Source organism: Pelodiscus sinensis, chromosome 6 (assembly GCF_049634645.1).
Source record: "Pelodiscus sinensis isolate JC-2024 chromosome 6, ASM4963464v1, whole genome shotgun sequence".
In the NCBI taxonomy this organism is placed as follows: Eukaryota; Metazoa; Chordata; order Testudines; family Trionychidae; genus Pelodiscus; species Pelodiscus sinensis.
In genome coordinates this window covers 121,255,123-121,278,558 of record NC_134716.1, presented here as the reverse complement: position 1 = coordinate 121,278,558, position 23,436 = coordinate 121,255,123, and the positions used below count along the sequence as shown (strand labels likewise).

General features: G+C 42.5%; 1 long non-coding RNA gene across 2 annotated transcripts in view; it reads right to left on the bottom strand.

The window, feature by feature from the left end:
- LOC112543657 (uncharacterized) overlaps positions 1-23,436 on the bottom strand; it is a 77,874-nt gene that overhangs the window by 31,686 nt on the left and 22,752 nt on the right. For both annotated transcript variants that reach the window (XR_012904530.1, XR_012904529.1), the window contains exon 2: positions 16,663-16,742. This is a non-coding gene — a long non-coding RNA (uncharacterized LOC112543657). The remainder of the gene's footprint in view (positions 1-16,662; positions 16,743-23,436) is intronic.

Sequence of the window (23,436 nt, the reverse complement as noted above, 5' to 3'; positions counted from 1 at the left end):
ATAGAATCACGGTTCTACCAATATTATAGTACGGCAATGAAACATGGGGACTGAGAAAGACTGAAGGATGTAGATCGATATTTTTAGCTCTCATTGTCTCCATTAGCTGCTCCATAGTCAGGGGCTGCATCTGAAATTAGGCTCTTAGTAGCCAAACCCAGCAACTGCCTCAATCACCACTGATGTAGTTTCAGTGACTTCCTCAATATGAACGTATTAGTAAGATGGAAGACCAATGAATTTCAGAGCACATTTATCAATGCTACTTAGACAGTGTGCAGGTGATCTCCAGAAGGCTTTGTAGGTGCAATAGGACTGTAAAGGTGGACATAGAATGAACATTCAGCCAGACCCTCTTAAGGACCTAACAGAGATCAGTCTGGGTCCTGCTCAGCCTGCAACAGAGTTGTTGACTTGAGTCCCATGACTTGAACTCGAGTCCAACTTAAGTTGCCTAGGTGACTCGACTTGAGACTCGACTCGGGTTCATTGTTTGTGACTTGAGACTCGATTTGAGACTTGCTAATTTAGTTAAATCGACTTGGTGAAAAAATTGTCCGAAAATGCTGATATTGATGGCTTGACATTTTTTAAATTAAGATTTGAGACTGGACTTGGGACTTGACTCAAAAGTGATTTTAAGGACTCGAGACTTGACTTTAGACTTGAACTGTAGTGACTTGAGACTCGACTTGGACTTGACAATGATAACTTGAAGACAACACTGGCCTGCAAGGAGGATGTATCCCTTTGGGATGTACCTTGATGTTGATACTTGATGGCGAGAATCCTAATTTCTTCATTCTTTGCACTTCAGGGGGTAGCCGAGTTAGTCTGTTACAGAAAAAAACAACAACAAATGGTCTGGTAGCACTTTATAGACTAATAAAGCATGTAGATGGAATCATGAGCTTTCGTGGGCACAGCCCACTTCTTCAGATGACCGGAATTATGAGTAGGGCATATGAAAACTCGAAATAAATAGGAGAGAAGAAGGAGAGGGGGAGAAAAAGAAAAAAAGGAAAAAGGAAGGGGGATGTGAGACAGAGCATCATTAACTATGAAGAGAATGGGTACTAAAACTTAAGCAGATCAAAGTAAATAGATAGATCTATTTACTTTATCTATTTACTTTTCATCTATCTATTTACTTTGATCTGCTTAGGTTTAAGTACCCATTCTCTAGAAACTTAATGATGCCCTGTCTGACACCCCCCTTCCTTTTCCCTTTTTGTCTTTTTCTCCTCTCTCTCCTTCCCTTTTCCTATTTATTTTGAGTATTCATATCCCCTACTCATAACTCCTGTCATCTGAAGAAGTGAGCTGTGCCCACAAAAGCTCATGATCCTATCTACATGTTCCTGCAATGAGGAGTAACGGTTGTTTGAATTAGGAGTTTTAGTTCAAACTACCTAGCCCGTGTCGTGTGTAGCTGTGGGCAGGTAGTTCGAACTACCGGGCATTTAAAAATGGTAGCACCCAGGCACATGTAAATGAAGCCCAGGATATTTAAATTTTGACTACATTAGCCACCCTAGTCTGAACTAGGGTGGCTAGTGTAGACATACCCTAGAGTGCTACCAGACCATTTGTTGTTTCATTCTTTGAGTGTTTCACTGGGTAGCTTTGCCGTGACATTAATATAGGGAGAGCCTTTGGTTCTTATCTTTTAAAAGTATTTCCTTTAAAAAAATGAAACAAAGAAGAAGCTTCCTGTGCCTCACAATTTGCAAACAATCCCATCTAGAGTCTGGCATTCACACGCACATAAGATGAAGCACGTTTCTGGAAGCAGAATTCAAACTACTGAGGTGGACAGAGCTGGAAGGAGAACCAAGAGGAAATATTCGCTGGAGTCATTTCTCTGCAAGGCTGGCTTAAGAGGGCCTCAGAACAACTAAAAAGAAAACAGTGTTGAGGGCAAAAGCAAGAATAAACCAGCGGCCTTCTACTGGAATTATGCTGTAGAAACATTTAAAGCCTGTATACACTATCAAAACCAGTTTTAAATATGATTGTGACACATGCTGGTGGTTAGAGTTGGGATAACTATACATGTGAATAAACGGTATGAACATAAGCACCAACTCTATGGGTGCTCTAGTGCTGGAATAACTTACCTAGAGATGTGGTAGATTCTCTATCACATGACGTAATTACATTGAGATGGGGAATCTTTCTAAACTACATGTTCTAACTCAACCAGGAGTTATGGTCTTGATGATGAAATGCCTTGATGGCAAAGTTCTTTGGTGTGCATTATGCAGAAGGTCAGACTAGATAAGCATAACAGATCCTATCCTTAAAATCTGAATATCTATAAATCTTATTCAGCAAAGAAGGTCTATCACTGTACAGATGACCCAGCCTAAGTGCAATATGGCCAATAAAAATACCCTAATACCACTATCAGAGGGGTAGCCGTGATAGTCTGAACCTGCAAAAGCAGCGAGGAGTCCTGTGGCACCTTAGGGTATGTCTACACTACCCCGCTAGTTCGAACTAGCGGGGTAATGTAGGCATACCGCACTTGCAAATGAAGCCCGGGATTTGAATTTCCCGGGCTTCATTTGCATAAGCCGGCCGGCGCCATTTTTAAATGCTGGCTTGTTCGAACCCCGTGCTGCGCGGCTACACGCAGCACGGGCTAGATAGTTCGAACTAGCAAGCCATTCCTCACTATCTGTACGCCTCGTGGAACGATTTTATAAAATGAGGTGTACAGATAGTGGAATGGCTTGCTAGTGCATAAGCTTTCATTGGCAAAGACCCACTTCGTCAGATGCCTAATACCACTATGGATTAACAGGATAAGTTCATCTTTACATATGACAATTGCAGCATTGTCTAGCTATTTTGGGGGGGGGGCAAGATTAATTTATAAAATCTAAAATTAGCCACATAAACCTCTTTTCCTATTTAACGAAGCAAATTTGCTCCTAGCTACAATCCTTGAATGCCAAGTTAATTTAAATTAACTGTGAATGTCAAGAGTGAACTTCTACTGCCAAGTTTAAATGAAAAGAAATAGCAATCATAATATTTTAAGCTGATGTAACATTTTTTAATTCTAGAGTCTCAAAGTGCTTTAGGGAAAAGATTGTATTTAAAAAGCTTCTTCAATCCTTACTCCCATCTGAGAAAGTAGTCCCACTGATTTCAGCAGGACTACCTCCAGGACAAGATATTATTCACCATCAGTAAGACTGGAAGAATCTAGTCCTACTGCAAAGTAGGGTACATTTACACTGTGAAGAATATATTGCCATCACTGTGTTTCCATAACTATTCTGACATCACCTCTCAGTGTAGACACAGACTACATTTTAATGTCAGTGTAGGAACACCACCAACCCGATGGTAGCTAGGTCAACAGAAGCTTCTTCTACCCTGGGGATTCGGTTGTCATAGCTATATTGATGAAGGTGTAGACCAGGTCTAAGTCTCACAACACCCTTATGAGCTGGGAGCTGAAGCCCAGAGAAGTGATATGAGCAAGGTGATAAGAATAGAAGCCAAGAGAGCACTTATCTAGTGCTCTACACCATGGCTAGCCATTTACCCTAGTTCAAAGGGAGGGCAAAACTCTACCTTTCTGAACTAGTACTATTTTGCACCTACTTTACACTTGCATAAATCACTACACAGAGTAGAGAGAGCAAAAGTGCACTGGTGCCCATGGGTCCATATTGGCAATGCATGCATGGATTATTACACAACCAGATGGAAATGCTAGAGGAGTCATCGTTACAGCAATGAAAAAGGGGGTTCTTATCATTAATAAAATCATATGGCCTTAACAGTTCTGGCTCCCTTTCTGGTATTATACATGGTTTTAAGCAATCATGTAACTCATTAACTACACTCTTCATGAGGGCTGTGTCTACATTGGCATCCCTTTCCAGAAAAGGGATGCTAATGAGACACTTCGGAATAGCAAAATCCACGGGGGATTTAAATATCCCCCGCGGTATTTGCATTAACATGGCTACCGCTTTTTTCCGGCTTGGGGATGAGCCCGAGAAAAGCGGCAGTCTAGATGTGATTCTCCGGAAAATAAGCCCTTTTCCGGAGGATCTTTTGTTCCTACTTGAAAGTAGGAACTTGAAAGTAGGAATAAAAGATCCTCCGGAAAAGGGCTTATTTTCCGGAGAATCACATCTAGACTGCCGCTTTTCTCCGGCTCATCCCCACGCCGGAAAAAAGCGGCAGCCATGTTAATGCAAATACTGCAGGGGATATTTAAATCCCCCGCGGATTTTGCTATTCTGAAGTGTCTCATTAGCATCCCTTTTCTGGAAAGGGATGCCAATGTAGACACAGCCAAGGATTCTACATCCTGGAAATATATCAACTAGATATTGTAATTTAAGTTTACAATAATGGCAGCAAACTTCCCTCTTAATTTATTCAGTGTATTTCAGATCCTTTAGACAAGATGTATTGAATCTCAGGCTGTGGGATTTGATTGATCCCCGTGTGAAGGTGATATGTTATCTTGTTGCAGCGATATCTGACAGGTGTTTCTTATGGATTTTTTAATGGATAAGGAAACTTACACAACAGCTACCAAATTTTGTGAAATTCCCAAAGGTCATACACAGAAAAAGACTTTGAAGTCAGACAGAAATGGTATGATCTAAAAATGTTCTATTCAAAAAACGAGTGGAAAGGCTCATGTAAGGCTTGAGCCAAAGCCTATTGACTTCTATGGAGTTCCCCTTGCAATTAGCAATTTGGCATACTGGTAATATTTTTCACTTCCTGTCTTAAACTGTTCTGAAGTGTTCATCCATAATGGTAAATAGTTATCCTATTCCACCAGGAAGTGACAGCATATCCATTATGAGTGAACTGATTAGCATATACATAAATATAGTGCTGGTATCCATGAAATAAATTGCCGACTATGTGATAAACAGCATTTATCATGCATCTTGGACAGCCTCTTCTACATTCTGCCAACTAATCTATCTTTGATGAAATTATGCCTTATATAGGAGGTTGATGAGCAACTTTCAGAATGTCTGCAATTAAAAAAAAATCACTGTAAGTCTTGATTAAGATTTTAAAAGCCACCTAGGGGATTCCAAACTCCCATTCATTTCCATGAAAATAATGTGTATACATTCTGGCAGCAGCTTTGAGATCCTAGCCTATATTCAAGGCATGCTTTTAATCAAAGGTTTATTCTATCCAGTAACTACACTCCATAGACTGAAATAGAAAATATTTACATGAAATAAATCCTGCTGCAAGATGGAGTAAAGGTGTAAGGCTCAGATTTTGAAAAGCTACAGCAAAATTTAAAAGGTGTTTAGGCATCTAACTCTCATTCATTTCTATTGTTTACTTTAAATACTTGTAAAAATGTGAGTCTTAACTGTCACTGTCCATTCATTTCAATGAGTTAGTCAACTAGGGTATGTCTAGACTACAGGGTTTTGTCGACAAAAGTGGACTTTTGTTGACAAAACTATACCTGTGTCTACGCTACCGCCGAGTTCTGTCATTAGTAAGTAGACAGAATGTGGCAGTTTTGTCGATGGCAGTAAACCTTATTCTACACGGAATAACACCTTTTGTCGATAGAGTACTGTTGACAAAAGCTGCTATTGCATCCACGCTGTGCTTTTTCAAAAGAGAGCGTCTAGACTCTCTGTCGAAAAAGCATCTTGCTTTGTCGACAGAACTGGCTGTAGTCTAGACACTCTGTCGACAGAGGCTTTGTGGTTTTACTTTCAAAAAGCCCTTTTTCAAAAGAACGCGCGGCTGCCATTATGCAAATGAAGCATGAGAAATTTAAATCCTGCTTCATTTATAATTTTGATCTGTCTAATTTACATCTCTCTTTCAAAAGAGGGATGTAGTCCAGACATGCCATCAGTGGCAACTGAATGTTGGACTTGCAGGCACTTAATGAAGGAGTTAGGCACCTAAGTAATTGACTCTGGCCCCAAATCCTAAGTTATTAGGGGCCATTTATTCCACCCTTGATCTATAGTTTCCTTATTCTATTTGTCATGGCATTCGAATCATTGGCATTCCCCAAAGCCCCCACTTGTAACCCCAGCAGACCCAGTGGTCTGCAGACAGAATCAAACCTGGAGCTTAGTGCATGAGCCTCTATCGCATGAGCTAAAAGGCAGGCTATATTCTAGACTGCAGGTTTGTTTCGGAAGAAGCTTTTCCGGATGAGATCTTCCAAAAAACCTTCTTCAGAAAGAGGGTGTCCACACTGTGAAAGCACAATCTGCTTTTTTGACAGATAGCATTTACACGGAATGGATGCTATCTCGCATGTACGCTGTGATTACTATGGACAGAGTGGCCACGAGGGCACCTGTGCTTTCTCCTCTTTCTTCTTCTTCCAAAAGAACTCCCTCTTCCCCATCCACACACGCCTTTTTCCCCAAAGAGCTCTTTCGGAAAAAGGCTTCTTCCTCGTAGAAAGAGGTTTACCAATGTCAGAAAATCCCTTCTGTTCTTTTGAAAGAACGTGATTGCAGTATGGAAGTAATTGAAGGTTTTTCGGAACAAATGCCATTTTTCCAAAAAAGCTTTGTAGTGTAGACATAGCCTCAGGCTATCACATAGATTCATTCTTTTCTTTGTGTTATCAGTGCCACTAGCTGGGACAGTTCACCACACCTAGATGGTGTGTGGGTTACATATGCACTGCTCCATGTGAATACCAGGAGCAAGGTTGGGCATTTAAAGCACTTTAGTTGTGCATTCCCCATTAAAGCCCTGGAGAGTGGTGTAACACAATGGAAAGGGACAACAAGTGTATTCACCACAGAGCATAAAGAATCACAGTGATCAGATGTTCAAATTATTCCATAAATAGACTTTGTTTGCTACATTTTTGCATGGCCTGAAATATGTGGAAGGGGTAAATCAATGGCATCCCTGCAGAGCTATTGAGATAGCTGCCGTGCTGCTAGCCCATGTAATGTATTCAGGTTTTATTTTTAAAGCTGGTGAGGCAGCGTGAGACAGACATGGCAGCAGAGCCTCAGTCTTAATAGGATCTGACACCCAGCCTGGATTGCCAGCAAGGCTGCACAGCTGGTGAACATCTGGTTCAGCAAGGGAGGTGAGACTGGATGTCCGCAGGCTGATGTGGTAACAGTGCTACCATGCACAAGCCTCCATGTGCTCTGTGGTCGCTGTCAGCTCCAATCGTCTCCAAAGGCGAGTTTGAACGGTGGGGGTTTCGAGACAACAAGCTGAACTTTAACAAGGCTGCAGTCGTATGTTCAAGCACAGGCTGTAGCCAAGTCACGGGTGTATCACACCGCCAAAATGAAGAGTGAGGGTTTGATGCTGTGATCTTGAAATGATTCACCTAAACTCCCTGCAGACAATTAGCACAATGTAATCGTGGTGGCAGCAATAATGCTCTAGGTGCTGACAGCTTACCAATAGACTCGAGGAAGGAGTTGATGTTTGGTTTAACGTAGAGGGGTCTGTGTTTTGCCACTGAAGGCCTTGGTCGAAATACATTGTGATTGTGCTATGTCACTTTGCTGTGCTGAGCTAGCTAATGCACTTTAACGTCCACAGAGTAAGCGAAAGGGACGTATTTTCTTTTCTTGTAAGGGATTGAGGACAGAGTCTCTCTCCCGCGAGTCTGCAGCTAGGGAGGCTCTCTGGGAGGGAAAGGTGAAAACTATGTCTATGTTCTATTATTATTTGTATTGCAAGAGATCTTGGAGCCCCCAGCTGAGTCAGCATTATACAAATGCAAAATAAGAGACACTGCCCACCCCAAAGGACTTTATTGTCTGAATAGTCTAGATAAGTAAAGAAAACTTTATATCTTCATTTTATAGATGGGGAATTAAGATGTGCCTAGAGTAAATGATTTGCCCGCGGTCACAGAGGAAGTATGTGTCAGTAACAGGAAGTGAACACAGATCCAATAAATCCTTATGGTGGTCTACTCACTGTGCCACCTTCTGGCCACTCTGGGGATTAGCTCCATGCCCCTCCTGGAGCTGCAGCACCTCTCTCGGACTGGGATCTGCAGTGACTTGACCCTCCAGCCAAATCACCGTCTGTATTTTCCCCTTCTAGAGGGTAGTCCTTCATAGTGCCTATTAGTCCCACAATGACCCAGGAAGTCTTCCATTTGGGTTCCTCAAGTAGGGGAACTCAAGCCCTCCTTCTGCTATGAGTTGAAGTCCAGGGATCCTCATCCCAGGAATTTTGGGCTTTAATCTCTCAGCCCTGATTGCATCCTACTCTTCTGATTCCCTCATCCCCACCCCACACCCAATTATCTCTAGGTGTACTAGCTCCAGCTTCCCTCTCCTTAATCCTTCTTTGCAGGGAATGACTGCAGCCTTTCTCAGCAGCCCTTATCTGTTGCCAGCCTCCTGGCATTATAGGTCCCACCTATTCCTGCCCACCTGACCCATCTGCTTGCAATAAATTCCCTGCTCCCTGGCTCTCCCCTCAGGTGCAGCTTTTGGAGTTAATAGGCCTACCTCTTCCAGTATACTTCATATTGCCACTGACTTCAGTAGGAGCTACTGGGGCATAATCAACATGACAACCTCCGCTCTCCAGTTGCCCAGCTCTGAAGGCAGCAAGTTGAAGTAAAGGTGGCAATGCTGTGACCCACATAAAATAAGCCTGAGCAATAGTTAGACGGGATCATTATGTATCAGGTATCTATGTAAGTAGGTCTGAAATGCAAGACTTTCAGTCTGAGGCTTGTAAGGCATGGTCTACACTAGACCTGTCAGCTCAGTTTAAAGTATGCAGCTCCAGCTACGTAGAACACGTAGCTGGAATCAATATGTAGCTGGCGTTGGCTGGCCTTAAACCGGGGTTGGCAGCAACCCCATAGCAGGAGGCTGATGGGACAGAATGCACATGTTGGCTTCCCTTACTCATCGCAAGAGCAGGAGTACTGGACACTGGCAGACGTGCCCTCTAAGTTCGATTTAACTAGACTCATGTGAGGGGGTCACTCACCACCGTAGCAGGGGTCCGTCGTCTGTCCCCCGGAATCAGTCCATTCCACCCGCACAGGCCTCCGCTCACGTGGCGTTTCCCCTCTGGAATCTTCCGGTCGCGTTGCTCTCTTCGCCACACTGCCCTCCGGCAGTGCCCAAGTCACTCGCTCTGAGCCCCCCTTCCGGGGGTTTGGTGTCTCTCCAGCAGGCCTTGCCGTAGGCCTAGCAGGCTGGCTGTCCAAGCGCCCTGGCCCAGCCTGGCTCTCTAGCCCTGCCCTAGTTCCGGAGAGCGTCCTGCTCCCTCGGCAGCCAGGCTCACGGCCTTGCCGCAGGCCTAGCAGGCTGGCCGGTTGGCTGTCCAAGCGCCCTGGCCCAGCCTGACTCTCTAGCCCTGCCCTAGCTCCAGAGAGCGTCCTGCTCCCTCGGCAGCCAGGCTCACACTCCCTTTGCTGAAGCAGCCCTTCCGTTTTATAGCTCCCAGCTGGGCCTTAATGGGCCAACGCCGCCCAGCTGGGCTGAACTCCCCGGGCCTGCTCCAGGCTGGGGGTTTGGCTCTTAAAGGGCCAGTACAGGGCAGCTGCCCTGCTACAACGCACAAAATCAAACTCTGGAAAATTGATCATGGCAGTATCCATCTTCTTTAGAGTGGAGACAAGTCCTGAGATTTCAGCTTAGCCATGCTAGGTCATAGGCTTAAATGCTTGAACAAAGGAAAGCTATGTCTAGACAGTGGTGCTATTTCCAGATACCAGAAGTATCCCAAATTAGCTATTATGTATCTTTAAATGCACCTGTTATTTTGAAATAGATTTTAAAATAATGGGTGTGCTATTCTGCCTCCCCATAACCCTTGTTCCATGTGGGTTAAAGGATTTGTTGGAATAGAGCTTTATTTCAAAATTTGGTGCTGTATAGACAAAGCATCACTCTTTGGTCCTGACTCTCCCCACTGTAAAAGGCCCCCACCCTGGCCTCTGCAGGAGCTGATATGATGCGTTGGATTTGCCACTTAATTGTTAAACTATAAATCATTGGCTAAAACTTTACTTATTTCTCCTTTAGTGATTTCCCACTGCTTATACAGACAATGAACCCTGACACCCCTGGAAACTAACAGTTACTATAGTCCCTTCCCAGGAACAGTGAATAACTTAATAAAGTTCAGCCATAGTGACTATGTTCGCTTCCATCTACTTGATTTCATACAATCCCCTAGATGCTCTGACTTAACTGATACAAAAAATTACAAGGTAAAAATAAATATCCCACAGGAAGAAAGAAATGAAAATGTTTAAACAAAGAAGAAAAGACATCTTTCCACAATGCCAGAAGCTAGATGGAGGAGCTGACAATTCCCCAAAATACATAGAGACTATTTCAGAGGGCAGGGGCTCCTGACCCCATGCATGTCACAAGGATCTGAGGTTGGAAAACACTTCACAACAATTCTATGACTATTCATGCAACCTCTTAACAGAATATAATGGACCATGTTCAGCTCCTTGTGCATCAATCTTCTGCAAATGTTCAAGTCTTCAAATTTTAACTTTTAAACATTCTCAGAATACTTGTTTACAAATCCTAGGTGGTTATATTCATGGAAACCAAGCTTGTCATTCACATGTATCCAAGTATTTCTGTTGGAAGTGCCTCAAAACTCTTCCAATTAGGGGAAAGAAACAATAATGTGTGAGTGAACTGAACAGTCACAACTAGCTGACATAATGTTGCTGTTGGTTACTCGCAAGAAGAACTATTTGTAACTAGAACATAAACTTTAAAAAAAAGGCAAAAACACTTGTGGAAAACTTTAACAGAGAAAATAATTTGCCTCTCAGCAAGGACCAGTACAGAATGTATAATTCCCACTTAAGCATAGGAATATATATACTGCAGAGGCCTTTTGCCAGGCCTTTGCCCGTGGGGACATTTTAACTTTATTTAATACATTTCAGGAAATCACACTGTATTTGCAGTTATTCCATAAGCAGAAAAAGCAGCTAAATGTGTCAGATGATTAGTGGCAGCTCTCACAAGGACAGAGATGAAGCTGGTACTAAATATGCAAAGGGAGAGGAAAGTAATGAAGGTCATGAGCTATGTAAAGCAGAAATTTGTCCCTGTACTGACATCCGTTTCCATGCACATTAGCAACTGCTCAAATTCCACACCATGTGCAAGAAGAAAAGCTGTAATGATAAACCCAAAGCACCAACCGCTAGGTGAGCTCGGCTCAAAATATTGGAGGTGCCCTTTGTCCGACTTGACGATTAACACAGCTGCCTTCTTGCTGAAAAATGGAACTATTCCTGGTATTGTCAAGAAGGGTATAAATCAATGAATTATTTAATGAAAACCCAATGGGCAGTCAGTCGGTTAACCCACAGTTTGACATGTTTTTTAAATGTCTGCTTTTCCAAAGAAATGTCTGTTTGACTCCTTCTGAGCTTAAATAACCTGTCAGCATAGTATGGAATGGGCACTATCCTGACAGGACATTCCAATTCTTGGCTATTGACCAAGCTTTTCAAAAGTGAAAGTGATGGGGAGGAGGTAAATTCAGTATCGGGGGGACTAAATTCACCATTGCCAACCCCAAGTGTTCAAAACCATAAGTCAGGACTCCCACAAACCCCATGATTTTATTTTAATTTGGGGTCCTTTTTGTTGTCCTTTGGATTTTGAGGCTGATGATGATTTCAAGCTTTTCTCCACATCTTTGAGGTCTAGAAACTTATGTTTTTATAAATAGAAGCTGAGATTCTCCAGTCATCACGTTACTCCAGGAGCTGAGTTGTAGGAAACAAAGCCAAATATATGAAAAAATTGTGATAGAGTTGGCCACATTGCAGAACTGATGCTCACTAAAGGGCCTGTCTACACTACAGAGAAGATCGACCCTGCAGAGGTCGATCTTCTAGCGTTCTATTTAGCAGGTCTAATGTGGATCCTTAAATCAAACTCCCACTGGTATCCAGTACTCCTCATTCTGTGTTTTGCATAGCTGGAGTTGCACACCTTAATCCAACCTGCTTGGCCGAGTATATACCAGGCCTAAATGAGGCCTATTCTTTTCACTCAGTACTCGGCCCTTTTTAAAACCAGATCCCTTTCAAGTGTCTCGAATCGGACACCTTAACGTTAGACCCTCCCTAAATCATTAGTCATTTCTCAAGATCTTGGTGTTATAACCATATATAAGTAAATGCCGTCTGCCACAGAGACATTAAAAAAACAAAAATGGCTGAGAATTTACAAATCTGATGGTGACAGAGCACAAATCTCAAGGCTGATTGAACCTGGTGACATCTCAACAAAAGAGCTTGTGTCTATTTCCATCACTTCATGTTGAGTCAACAGACTTGAGAGTGACACACAGCTTGACAATTCTGGAATTGTCTTATATAGTTGTGGGTCGGAACCAAAACATCCGATCAAAGTCCCTCAATTCCTCAGGGTTAAAAATTCAGAGGCAGAACTGAATTTCTGCACAATATTGTCAAAAGGCCCTAAATGACCAAAAAAAAAAAACAAAAAAAAAACCAAGCATGGATCCTAGTGATTTGCAATGTGACTTGGGAGCTGAAGTCTCCAGTTCTATTGAAAACATAATCTAAAGTAGCTATTTGACTATTGAAAATGAGGCCTCAGCTACTTCGTCATGCAGGGACTCTGAAAATTCTAACTTGTGACACTGGCCCATCTCACCTATTATCAGATCTGATCAATACTTGGATGGGAGACATCCCAGGAACACTTACGTGGCTTCATGAGGAGGAATTGCTGGTCTAATGTCATTTTCTTCTCCGTTAGTTAGGTCTAAACCAGCTGGCTCTGAGCAGTCTTTTGAATGAGCCAATTATGGAACAGAACAGAACACTTTCCGTTGCCTCTGATTAATCCATGTGATAAGCATCAAATTTCAGGCAGGATAGTTCCATAGGATAAAAATAATTGCAATGGCAGTTTCTAATACATGTGAAAGATGAATACACTAGGACTACGTCTACACTGGCATGATTTTCCAAAAATGCTTTTAACGGAAAAGTTTCCATTAAAAGCACTTTCGGAAAAGCACGTCTATATTGACAGGATGCTTTTCGGCAAAAGCACTTTTTGAGGAAAAGCGTCCGTGGCCAATCTAGACGCACTTTTCCGCAAAAAAGCCCCGATCACCATTTTCGCGATCGGGGCTTTTTTGCAGAAAACAGTACTGTGCTATCTACACTGGCCCTTTTGCGCAAAAGTCTTTTGGAAAAAGACTTGTGCCCAAACAGGAGCAGCATAGTATTTCCGGAAAAGCACTGACAATCTTACATGAGATCGTCAGTGCTTTTCCGGAAATTCAAGCTGCCAGTGAAGACAACTGGCAAGTTTTTCTGCAAAAGCAGATGATTTTGCGGAAAAACTTGCCAGTCTAGACACATCCTAGAGGAAGTGAGGCTAAGTGTGCCAAATATACATTTTATATTGTGCTTCATCCACACAGCTTGACTTAGAACCTTCACATGGAGCATAGCTGCTGTGGCTGGGTAGGAATTTCTGAAATTATTTTCGATCATAGCACTTTCCGGAACTCGCATTCTGTGAATCTCAGGCTCTCAGGACTGCTCTAAAACATAGCAGTGTCAATAGGGGTTTGAAGTTGATTCTTGAACTGAAGCTTGGTCTCTGAAGCCCAGCATGTTCCTGGAACTTCAGAGCCTGAGATGCTACTTCAAAGAATAGCTGGTCTGGCTCTTTTCAGAGCACTAGCGTGAGCCCTAACCCAAGTCTGCTAGCCTGGGTTGGGAGACTTTCTTTTGCTCGCTACAAAACACTACATAGACCTACCCTGGAAGACCTATCCTGTTCTGATTGAACCGAATGAGCAAATTACAGTATTCAGACTCATAGAATTCTTTTATTTCTGGGACCAAGATTTTCTCTCGGCACCCTTACAGCTGGTTTTAATTCTGGTATTCATTTGTTGTTGTTTTTCCCAAAAAAACTGAAATTCTTCATAGGAAAAATAAACATTTTCCAACCAGTCCTATTGGTAATGTGTACCTTTAGTCAGTGCAAGGGTCTATGTGTTGGCTTATTTCTGTAATAAAAGCACCTGGTTGTATTATTACTCTGATTCCCACTGGTCAAATGCAGACCTGCACTGAAATATCTAGACGTGAGGGGTTAACACTAGTTTAATTATTATGGTTCCACTTTGTGTTGATTGTTGTCAGGTGATGTGCCTGAGGTTTATTTAAAACCAGATGAAACTCACTGTATTTTGGCTTTATAAATCCCCATGAAGCAAGACAGGAAAAAGGAGGAGGGGTTGCATAAGCCCCTCTCAACCAAAACCACTGTGCTATTAATAACTGTAGAATGGCATCACTCAGAAATGAACTTATGATGCACCATTGTGCAGAGTAGGCCCTGAGGTAACTGCATACTCAGAAAAATGAACAAGAAGGCAACAAAGAGCTGAGATGAGGGGATTCCATGTCGCTCTGCTCCTTGAATCAGGGACGTCATAGAAACCAAAAAAGTGGGTCAGAACACTGTGGGAAAGACAGCAGAGAATTATCGCTGCTCAGCTTTGATGCTGCCCTGCTTCAAAGGAGCTGGATGGATAAATAGGAACTTCAGGGGTGTATATCTGCAAAGCTGAAGCAATGTTTCCTAGATATGTTCATACAATGCAGTCCCTTGCAATGACGACTATTAATATTCATGATGTGTTTTCACAGAGCGCTTCAGCAATGGGACTAGAAATAGGATAAAGGCTTTTATTTCTTGGTCACCATTTAGACTATACCATAAGTTGCACAAGGAAAGGCTTCTGTATAAAGTCTGTAGAGAGAAAAAATAAACAAGTTTGTCAGTTTTCAGGTCAGTTGCCAGTGTCCAAATATCTAAGCAGAAAAACTCAATTGACAACTTGGTGGGCAGTTTCAGGGCCAAGGAGACTGATCTACATTTAGACATGTAGACTGTGCCTCCAAGTCATGGGGGAGAAGCATGTTTCCAAGATAGCCACCATGGGGAAGCAGATGTTTCTACTGGCATTGCTCCCATGCTATGTCTACACTGCAGAGTTTTTGCGCAAAAACTCACAGAGCTTCCACACTTCGAGCACTTTTTTGCACAAGAAAATTTACAGTGAATCAACAGAACAGAGGGGTTTTGTGGTATAGGTATTCCTCTTTCTACAATTAATAACTCCTTTTTGCACAAGAGCTCTTGCACAAAAAGGTGTGTGGACAGGAATCAGGGTTTTTTTGCGCAAAAACAGCCTCTAGAAAGAAGCACAGGTGCCCTGGTGGCCATTCGGTTAAGGGCAATCAGAGCTTTTTTGTGAGAGAGCATCCATGCAGTCTAGACGCTCTCTTATGCAAAAGCTCATCGCTTTTCAAATGTGCTTTTGCAGTGCAGACGCACTCTTGCGCAGACGTTTTTGTGAAAGATCTCTTCCGCAAAAAGCTTCTTGCTCAAGAAGCCTGCAATGTAGACGTAGGCCCAGAGTGCAGAATAAACAGAGGGTTTATCTACAAGGTTGTCAATCACAACACCTTTGACAGGCATTTATATATATAACATATTATGCTAGCACTTGTAAGACTCAACTGACCCAACGTTCTACACACTGTACATATAGGGAACTCCTGATCTAGCTGGAGAGAGAACAAACTAGCTCAAGATTACACAGTGGCACAGTCAGGACTAGAACCCATCTTCTCAAACTCTGAGTCCAAGGCTTTGGGCACCTTGTTTTCACTAAACTTATGTAAAGACATCCCATTATAATCTCCCTACCACCAAACACGGTGGCCACCTTCCCTCTCCCTTTTAGACCTGGTGTGACATTATAACGAAGAGCATTCTGGGAAAGACAGGCTCCTCAATGCTCTCTGCTGGGATGCCTCAGAACATACAAGGAAGAAGCTGCCGTTGTGTTGCCTTGACTGCACCGTCTCATGACAGTAAGACTTTAGGTAATAATGACTCCCCTCCTCCATCAAATAGTCACTAGAGTGAGAGAACTTAGGAAAGTCAGGGAGAGGATGAGAAACAATTTTGTTTTGAAAAACAATATTTCCATTGAGATCTCCAGAAGACTGCACCATGAAAAGGTCACATAATTTATGTGGTGACTCCATTTGCATTATCTCCAGAGTATCAGGCCAGTGTAAACAAGCTACACAATGTACTTTCACAAGCTTTACAAGAATCCCTCCTCCTTTAGATCCATTGTAATGGTTTCAATTTTGTTGGCTTCTCCTCTTGCCCCTCAGGGATCCTTATATCTAATATATTTTATGTAGCCATAGCAATGTTCTCAATTTAAAAATTTAACAGATTTGTGCCAGAGCTGCATTATCCTGGCCAGCTAGACCTGCTCCGGGTAAGACGATTTGTTTTCCTTGCGTGCTGCCAAGCCAACCTGAAGACAATGTTAATAGAAAAGGTCACAGACTGATAAGCTGACATGTCTCCAGTTCTTTAGGACAAATCCAGGGATGGCAAATTGAAATGCTATTCCGCAGCTCCTCAGGGGCAGCAGCATTACAGTTAAATGTTACAAATGTGAAGGAATGGCAGCTAGCATGTTTGGTTTGCAAAGAGCTTTTGGCTGTAACGGTGGAAATGCAGCCCACAGCAGGGGGATTTATTTTCTGGCTCAAGGATATTTTAAGGACACAGAAATTACCTGCATGTGGCCAGAGTTCTGGAAAGCAGCAGAGATGGTAGTGTGGTTGGAAGGCCAACGTTCAAAGGTAAGCCAGGTCACTTAAAAAAAAAAGACCAAAATGTTCTGTTGGTGTAAAGATATTGGACAATAGCAAGAGAGTCATTCTGCTCTGCTAGAAAATTAATTTACGCCACTAGAGTTCTTTCTTGAAAACATTCTCAATTAGGATTAACAGTCTGAGCTACTGGTATTCCTGAAGAGTTCTACCCCAAGCCCTGCCACGAATTCCCCATATTTGGCCTTTGGTAGATCAATTAGGGCCTTATCCAAAAAGCTATTGAATTCACTAGATAAATTCCTACTGGCATCAGTGAGCTTTGAATATGATGCTTCACTTCTATGTGTTCCAGTTAACTCACCAGGAAATTGGAGCTAATGCTACTTGTAGTCGATACAGATGTAAGCTCTCTTTGACCTTTCTTGGGATTACTGGAAAATGAGTGGTTCTTCCAAGCGCTGAAAATGAGTAAAAAGCTAAAAGCAATGTTATCATTGTTCTGACTCTCCCTAGTTCACAACGGCACTGTGGGTATTCACCAGAATTGGCTACATTTACTCACACTGATGAGTATGTCGGTCCATGCAAAGTCTCAGTGACTCGAGTGGAATTAGCCCCAGAGGAGAATACTCTTTCAGATAGGCAAAAATGGTAGAATCTAGCCCCTCCTGTGTGTGTGGTGATATTAACAGGTAAAAGAAATACTATTGTCATGTGGTATTGGCTAATTCATGTAACTTTCTGACTTTAACAGGGTTCCAAAAAGAACTAGATCAATTCATGGAGGCAAGGTCCATCAATGGCCATTGGCCAGGATGGTAGGAATGCTGTCCCTAGCCTCTGTTTGTCAGAAGCAGGGAATGGGTGACGGAGGGATCACTTGATGATTCCCTGTCCTGTTCATTCCCTCTGGCATTGGCCACTCTCAGAAGACAGGATACTGAGCTAGAGGGACCTTTGGTCTGGCTGTTCTTATGTAAAAACACATGGCTAACACCAGCAAACAGCTGCACTTTTTGGACCTGAAAAGGTACCGTTCGTTCCCTGCCATTGCATGTCTCCAGCTGCCGCTCTTGGCCATCACAGGGTTCAATCCCATCTCTGCCGTGAAGCCTACACAACAGAGGAGAGATCCATGCGGCTGCACAAGCAGGCATCACCCTGCCATTCCTGTACCCTCAGTATCTAGGGCCAGAGATTCAGGCAGGAATTGACCAATAAATTCTTTCTATATCAACCCACCAAACTTTTACATGGAATGCATGTTAGGACTTTATCTTCCTTCCCCTACTTTTTGTGTGTTTGTGTATGAGTGGAACTATGATTTTCTTCCGATGTATTTGGTGAGGAGTGAGCCGTCAATGATAGGTAACTAATTCTCCAGACACTAGGCTGCTGGTGACCTCTTTAATTCCATTTAAATTGTGCCAAAGGATGCACTACGCTCCTTTCCTCGCTGATTGGATGACTGATACATTTTTGTTGGAGTATTAAGTGTTAAATAACAACCTGGGTAACTGTTGCCATGGTATAGGGAAGAATGGCAAAGGCATCACGATTTCTTCTGCTTGATAAAGTTTGCTACCCTCTCCCTTTTTGTGTGCAGTTGTACGAGGAATGCAACTTTCTAATGAATACTCTGTGGCTGCATCTAGACTGGCATGATTTTGCGGAAATACTTTTAATGGAAAAGTTTTTCCGTTAAAAGTATTTCCGCAAAGGCGTGTCTAGATTGGCATGGATGCTTTTGTGCTAAAAGTGCTTTTGCGTAAAAGCATCTGTGGCCAGTCTAGACACGATTTTGCGCAAGAAAGCCCTGATCGCCATTTTAGCCATCGGGGCTTTTTTGTGCAAAACTGTTCTTCCCTGTCTACACTGGCCCCCTTGCGCAAGTATTCTTGTACAAGAGGGCTTTTTCCTGAGCGGAAGCGTGAAAGTATTTGCGCAAGAAGCACTGATTTTGTACAAAGTCAGTGCTCTTGCACAAATTCAAGCGGCCAGTGTAGACAGCTGGCAAGATTTTTTGCAAAAGCAGCCACTTTTGTGCAAAATCTTGCCAGTCTAGATGCACCCTGTGTGTAAAAGAAGAGTTATCTTCCCCCGTCCCTTCCCCTTCCCAAATACATCCAGGCTACGTCTACACTGGCCCCTTTTCCGGAAGGGGCATGTAAATTTCAGCAGTCGTCGTAGGGAAATCCGCGGGGGATTTAAATATCCCCCGCGGCATTTAAATAAAAATGTCCGCCGCTTTTTTCCGGCTTTTAAAAAAGCCGGAAAAGAGCGTCTAGACTGGCCCCGATCCTCCGGAAAAAGTGCCCTACTTTTAAGTAGGAATAAGACCCTCCGGAAAAGGGCACTTTTTCCGGAGGATCGGGGCCAGTCTAGACGCTCTTTTCCGGCTTTTTTAAAAGCCGGAAAAAAGCGGCGGACATTTTTATTTAAATGCCGCGGGGGATATTTAAATCCCCCGCGGATTTCCCTACGACGACTGCTGAAATTTACATGCCCCTTCCGGAAAAGGGGCCAGTGTAGACGTAGCCTGGATGTATTCAGGGTCATGGCTCCTTCCCCCTGAAACTGCATGATTCATCTAAAAAGCTGTAAACAGTGAACATGGTTATGATTATACATTATATGGGTACTCACATTACTAAATTAGGATTTAAGTGTATTTACATACTAACTGAGATAAAAAGGCGAATCTCTGGTTAATGTGTGGTTCATGTGGACCAGGGCTTTGGAGGTCCTAGCGGATTGAGTATCTGCAGTAAAAGAGACCTTCTACCCCATCCGCCACTGGGTCACCTATTCTTTCCTTAGCATGTTGAACAATAAGGGTACGTCTACACAGCAGTGTTATTTTGGAATAACTAATGTTATTCCGAAATAACATAGTCTGCCTCTATACTACAAGCAGTTATTTCGACATAATATCAAAATAATGTCGAGCTGGAGGATTTCTTACTTGGAGTCCTGTAACCCTCATTGTACGAGGAATAAGGTAAGTCGAAGGAAGAGTGCTCTTTGTCAGACTTCCTGCTGTATAGACAGCGCCAAAAGCCAAAATAAGCTATTTCGACTTAAGCTATGCAACTGACATAGCTGAAGTTGTGTAGCTTATTTGGATTTTAGCCCTGCTGTGTAGACATGCCCTAATTCTCATAGGGATAACGATGTTAGTCTATCTGCAAAAATAATGAGGAATCCTGTGGAACTTTAAAGACTAGCAGGGCATACGTTTTTGTGGGTAAAAAACACTTCATTCAATGCATCTGATGAAGTGGTCTTTGTCCACAAAAATGTATGCCCAAATAAATCTGTTAGTCTTTAAGATACCACAGGACTTCTCACTGTTTTTGAGTGAACATAATGTGCTTCCTTGTACAGTGCCTACCACAGCCAAAGATCTAGGCATAACTGGAGTACAAACATATAGGCTAGGTCTACACTGCAATGTTAAATGGGAAAAAGATACGCAATTTGCGGTATGCAAATTGCATATCTTTTTCGGATTTATTTTTGAAAGAGGCTCTTTTGAAATGTGGCATGTCTACATAGTGCCAGATTTTGAAACAAAGTGTTCTTTTGATACATCTCTTATTCCTCATAGAATGAGGTTTACTGTGATGGTGAAAGAGCACATCCGCTTTTTCAATTATTTTTTAAAAAAGCGGATGTGTTCCTGGGATGTGGCATTGCTTTTTTGGGATACCTCCAGTATCCCCAAAAAAGCAGTGCAGTCTAGACATGGCCATAGACAGGCCCTTCTGCAAAGAGCTTTAATTGGAGAAGGCAGACAAAGGTGAGAGGGGAAAAATTTCTTACTTCGAATGTGAGTTGTCTGAGGAATAATACATCGTGCTTCACAGTGGGACATGTTTTGGAATTCTCAAGCATGTCTAGCAATATCTCCACTTTGCCCAAAGATTTTGGAAAAATTAATACTACGGCTGCCCCAAAGCCATAATGAAATAAACTAGGCACTTACTTATGAATACATTTACAAAATGGAGGCTCGTGTTTTTTTGTTTTTTGTTCTTTTTTCGAGTAGCTCTGGCCTCCTCTGAAATTTCTGGAGGCGACTTATGTTTTTCTTGTGGGAGGTTTTTATGGAAGGGTGAAGAGAGTGGGGCAACAGGTTAGCCATGAAGTGAGACGTGTCAGGAAGAATAGCTTTTTCTTCATTTCAGGGCTGTTACAGCAGATTAACTAAGCAAGTGAACACCATTTATGTGAAACAGTTTCTACCACATTTGTCTCAGCTGGGCTGCACAGCATGTTCGGCTGCCCTGCTACAACTGTGCTAGTCAAAATTTAACAAGCACTAGACAGAGGGGGAAAAAAACAGTGGGAGCGAGAACACATAAGACACATGTGTTAAAAAAAGAGATGGAATTATCCTGCCTTATGTCACTTATTTTTATACTATTTATTTTTCACATGCTACCCACTCCCCAACTGTCTGCTTTGAATGAATCTTGATAGCTGCTATCTCGCCAAAGGCATCTTTTGAATCCTTATCCTTTGGAAGGGAACACTCGTCTTGGTACAATAAAGACATCAAACCCTCAAGCAATAAAAAAGAAAAAAAATGTACAAAGCTAAAATGCATTGCTAAACAGGCTTTAAACCCTGTCTAATAAAACATTAAGGCATCATTATGTTTGGATTTCCACCTATGTAAATTCAGAGTAAGAGCATGCTCTAAATTAACATCAAAATACCTGAAATCAGACTGTGGCAATCTGGTCTCAGTTTCAAGCATAATTTACAGGTTACCGGTAGTTTCTGATTTTAGTGCTTGTAGTGTGACCCAGATAAATAAAAGCTCCTCGCCTCATGGGCAGGTGCTTTTGAGTGCAGGGATTAGATATCTAAATATCCCTACAATAACTTGTGATTACAATTCTTTGATCCCATAAAATTGTGGCCATAATTGAGGTGGTAAATGACAGACTCTTCTCATTTATTTATCATGGAAGAATCAGGCAGATTGTCAGCTGGCTTAAAACGGTGCAGTTCCTGTAACTTCCTGCCTGCCAGCCATCAGTGCTAACCAATGCTTCCTCTAAGTTGCATGGTAGAACAGCCCCACAGCTGTTTAATTGGCCCTGCCCAATCAGGGGCTCAGGGTTCTACACAGAGCTGCCTGACTGGGGATGGCTAATTAAGCAGCGGAAGGGCTGTGCCACTACACAGTTTAGAGGGAACCTTGGTGCTAACGGCTACTTTTGACGTCAGAGGAGCAATCCCGATAAAACCCAGGTCATGATCTGGCCTCTTGTGTTAAAAATTAAAGTTTACATAACCATCTATCCCCACCAGTTTCCCGGACATAACCAGCTGCTGCTCTTGTTCTTCTGCACGTAGGTGGTGTGGCAATCCATTGCTGTTATGCCCTTGTTCCCGCTACTGTAGTTAGTGCTAGTCATTTTCTTTAGTCATTTGTCACATTAACCAAACTTGCCAGCTTTTATCAAGAGTGCAATCAATTATGCTTTACTCCTGCATGGAAAGGAAAATCTGAGTCAGAAGAAGTTGTTGGTTTTTTTTTTCTTTTTTTTGCAGGAGGGAGTGTTTCAATGAATGAGCGAGAGCTTGAGCGGAATGTAAAACCTTGTTAAAGTTTGCATTCTTTTGGCTCTTATCTAAATAAAATGACACTCATGAACACAAAGCCCAACCAGGACAGCTATGCTCCACAGATATCAATTAGCAATTGGCTAAGGAGCTGGCCATTCGATCTGGATCCAGATTCGGTGCTAAGCTTACATGAGCTGCCATCCACAAACTATACGCCTGCATTCCCTTTTGACCCATGCAGCACTTTTGTTAAAGACATGCACAGTTTCAGATTCTGGATCAACTCCCACTGCTCCTAGATGCTCCAGGAACTGCACTGTGCAGAAACTCCATCTGCTACCTTTCGAGAGACAAAACACTGTGATTCCTTGACCTGTTCTTGGCCTACACCATTTAAGGTTTTTTTTTAACCAATAACCTGGAAGGAGACATAAAATCATTACAGTTAAAATGTGCAGATGACACAAAGACTGGAAGAGTGGTAAATAATAAAGTGGACAAATTATTGGCACAGAGTGATATAGATCTCTTGATAAGCAGATGAGCAAACAATATGTATTCAATAGGTCATCACGTGTGAGGTCATCAATCTGGAAACAAAGAATGCAGGATGGGGATTTCATTCCCAGGAAGCAGATACTATGAAACATTCACGGGGGGATGGATAATCATCTGAGCGTGAGCTGCCAATGTGACGCTGTGGCCAAAAGGACAATGAGGCAGGACTAAGAAAATTACATTATGTCTGTATTTGGCACTGGTGTGACCACAGTTGGAATACAGCATCCAGTTCTAATATCTACAATTCAAGAAGAACATTCAAGCACTGGAAAAGGATCAGAGAAGGATGCTTAAAAAGTCACTAAACACACTTGTAGTGACAGACACATCTGGACAGAAAGTTCCCAGCTGGGCAGGTTGTTCCTGATCTGTCATAGAATCATAGAATCATAGAACCATCGAGCTGGAAGAGACCTTAGAAGACCATCAAGTCCAGCCCCCTGCCCAAGGCAGGACCAATCCCAATTAAATCAACCTAGCCAGGGCTTTGTCAAGCTGAGACTTAAACACCTCTAGAGATGGAAACTCCATTACTTCCCTAGGTAACCGATTCCAGTGCTTCACCACTCTCCTAGTAAAATAGTTTTTCC